Source organism: Pseudophryne corroboree, chromosome 5, assembly GCF_028390025.1.
Source record: "Pseudophryne corroboree isolate aPseCor3 chromosome 5, aPseCor3.hap2, whole genome shotgun sequence".
Classification (NCBI taxonomy): Eukaryota; Metazoa; Chordata; class Amphibia; order Anura; family Myobatrachidae; genus Pseudophryne; species Pseudophryne corroboree.
In genome coordinates this window covers 594,631,267-594,634,931 of record NC_086448.1, presented here as the reverse complement: position 1 = coordinate 594,634,931, position 3,665 = coordinate 594,631,267, and the positions used below count along the sequence as shown (strand labels likewise).

At 36.4% G+C, this 3,665-nt stretch overlaps 1 protein-coding gene across 2 annotated transcripts in view; it reads left to right on the top strand.

The window, feature by feature from the left end:
- The first annotated feature begins 286 nt into the window (after positions 1–286).
- Positions 287–3,665, top strand: part of CDH7 (cadherin 7) — a 382,946-nt gene continuing 379,567 nt past the window's right edge. The window contains exon 1 of one of the 2 annotated variants that reach the window (XM_063923399.1): positions 287–599. The gene's annotated coding sequence lies outside the window, so the exon portion shown is untranslated. Of the gene's footprint in view, positions 600–885; positions 972–3,665 lie in introns of those variants that run through there. The other variant, XM_063923400.1, reaches the window with a different exon arrangement.

Sequence of the window (3,665 nt, the reverse complement as noted above, 5' to 3'; positions counted from 1 at the left end):
GCTCTGGCTTTGTGCCTTGGGAGCTCAATTGATCATGGTTCCTAATGACAAGCTAAAAAAAAAAAAATCTTAAACTCTCTCCTGAAGCTCTTTCAAATGCAAATGCTTCAAAGCAGATAGACTGGTTGCCACCCCACCCCCTTTTCATAGCCCTTTTCTGATTTTATACTGAGGACTCCATCTGTACCTCCTGTCAAGAAGGATGTTCTCATTTTGGATTCCTTTTTAATAGCAGCTGTGTTATCCAGCAGAAACAAAAAAAGAGAGAGAGAGAGAAAGAGAGAGAGAGAGAGAGAGAGAGAGAGAGAGAAAGAGAGAGAGAGAGAGAGTGTGTCACCATGCTGCTTTTTCCTATTCTCAAATGAAGAAGTGAACTAGTCAGAGGCCACGGAGCATGTTCTCATTGCAGTTCAGAGCCCCAGAGACCCTCATATCACATAGCTGCTGCTACTACTGCACAGTCTGCCCAAAGCAGAGCTCCGCTAACTTCTCTCTCTGACATCGGAGGAGGCACATGTCTTCAGGAGCAGGTACCAGTTTAACATAAGGCACGGGAGATTTGCATAAATCTTTCTCTGGCTACACAAGGAGAGAATAAGGTAATATTCTTCTGCTATATTTTAACTCTTTTGTGCAGTGGATTATTTGTAAGCAATTTATTCCAGGGAATTGTATCCTAGGTTTCTGTCTACAGCCACAGAAAGATGTATCATTTGCATGCTGCATCAATGACATTTAGAAGTTACTTCCATTCTAATCAGAGGTTGCTTTGAAAAGAGATAAAAAGACCTGCTGCCAGTAAGCATATAAAAAGGCAAGTCTGCAAAAAAAAAAAAAAAAAACATGCTTCAAATGGGAAAGCGCAGAAGGGAAGGAGGGATAGACGGGAATAAGAAGATATCAGGAGAATGCCTTTCAGGCAGAGCAGCCAATTTAAACAGGACTTGCAAGGATCCAAAATTAGGAGTAAGGTAAATATTCCTACTGCAGTGCTATTGATGCCTGGCATGTGTATTATAAGGTGTGTGACTGACTTTGCCTTAGACTCTACTGTTTCTCTATTGACTGTGTGTGATAGCTGTCATTCTAATGCTCATCATATAAAGATGCAAATGTTAATGATCCAGTGTCTTGCTTGTCTTACATAGGTTAGGTGATATGCTTCATGACTCCTGTTCTCTTAAGCGATCAGGGTTTCAGTGTGTGTAGTATGGTACTTTATCACTGTGTTCCAGGCAATTCAAGCTGTAACTAAGGTCAGTGAGGGCTATGTTAAGCATGACTCTACTAGGCAGTGTCAGGACTTGGAGACTTGGATAACACATGCTATGCACTGATCTCATCAAAGATGGCTTGTGGAACATGTGCATGTATGTATGAATGTATGAATGTATGTATGTATGTATGTATGTATGTATGTTTGTACATATGTATGTACGTACGTGTGTGTGTGTGTGTGTGTGTGTGTGTGTGTGTGTGTGTATGTGTGTATGGGTGTGTGAACATCTAGCCACTACAGTAGTTAATTGACTATCTGGCCATACAAGTGAACAAATTCATATTCCCTGTATGACAACCAGGTAATGAATTCATAAGGAGATTGCAAAAGAAAAAAATTGCTCTGCTAGCAAATTTGTTAAGAATACAAATGACCCATTCTATCAGATTATAAAGGTCATGTGCATCTGCTCTCTATTTTTTTTAAACAAAATTGGCTTGACTTGCATGAGCAATACTGAAGGTATTATGTTTCATCACATTGGCTATTTATTATCAATGACATCTCATATTTACAGTCATTGTAGAAGATGCTTACTAGTAAAACACCTTGATCAGGTCAAACATTATGTCTCATAAAGCATTGTGTTACTGAGGAAATCAATGTTGAATGCATTAAGCTTTATCAGACTTCTTGATAATGACTTAGAAGGAACAGGTAAATAAGATAACATCACAACTAACTTGCAGTCGCCTGAGCCAAACTTGCATAGTACCCACAGTTTATCCACTTATAACTCTACCCATATTTGTATTTCATTAGATAACGTTATTTACCCATAAAAGAGGAAACTAGAGAAAATTTTGATAAAGTGATAAACTATATTTCATCCCGGATTCATTTTCAAGCAAAGGTAAAACACAAGAAACAAGGACTGAACAGTGTGACTCTACTAAAGTACATATGTAAATATGATAATAGATGTCTAACAACCAAAATCTTATGTTTTACCATTTGCCATTATGGCATATACATTTACTATAACCTGATAATCCTGTTTATGCCACCTTTACATTGTTATGCAACTGTTGCATGACAGAACAGTGCAGATACTGGTTATATAATGAAAATATAATTTTAAGTTGTATGTAAATAGTGACAACACAGTTGTATATTATGCTTGTATGCCATACAACACAACACAGACCTGGGACACTGATAAATAGCAAAGCACATTTTGGTTTCAGGTGTTTTTTGAGGAACAGTAGGATGCTAAATAACCTTCAGTGTCACATTAAGGTTACAGCAGCATAGGAAGCATCTATAGTATCCTAATATTAACAGTGAACACTGAAAAGTCTGTTAAGTCTTAGAATTTGGCATTTTTCCACACAGTAAACTACATCTACATTTATTTAACCAGTAATTGTAAAGACAATACCTTTGGTTGTATGTTTTTTATTTGTATGCGTGTGTGTGTGTGTGTGTGTGTGTGTGTGTGTGTGTGTGTGTGTGTCTGTGTGTGTGTGTGTGTGTATAGAAAGTTTTTTTGTAGTGTAGAATATTATATGTTATGAGCATAGCAATATGGTCTAGAAATAACTGCATTATGACACGTAGAATGTCATTTCCCTTTGCTAATGTGAATGTCAATTTGCAATAAAATAATTGACTTGGACAGAACTGCCAAGTGTCATAACCTATTAATCCTTAGTGAGTAGTGTGAAAGTAGTAACCTGATTACAAGAATATTAGAATCCTGTGTGATGTGTAATATATCATACAGTACTGTGGATTTGTAACAGATGCTGATTATCATGTGCTTGTGTTATAATTGTTCATACTTTCAGCTTTTCTATTAGCAATGACCTATACAGATATATAGATATTTCAAGCATCTTGAAGTGTTGCTATATTTATACCAGAAACAATAGGTAGCTGCTGACCAGTTGGCACACCATGCATCATTTGCCTCCTTACTCTACAGCTACTGCATACAGTATGTTAGTTGTAGATTACCACTTTACTTTGTTAATTATCCTGGCCCATTCATCCTTTATTTGTCCCCAATTATTTATAAAGTGATAAAGTGAGCAATAAGTATGTATATTTATATACAGTACTAAGAAAGAGTAAGAAAGAAAGAAAGAAAGAAAGAAAGAAAGAAAGAAAGAAAGAAAGAAAGAAAGAAAGAAAAAGAGAGAGAAAGAATGAAAAAGAGAAAGAAAAAGAAAGAAAGAAAAAGAGAGAGAAAGAAAGAATGCAAATAAAGACAAAGAGGGGGATGCATTATAAAGACAATTTGCTCTTAGTTTATGATTGTAATTCAGACTTTTTCCCAGAATTATCAAACCTTGGAGAGTGATAAATTGTGCGGTGATAAAGTACCAGCCAATCAGCTCCTGTCATTTTCAAACACAGCCTACAACATGGTAGTTAGGAGCTG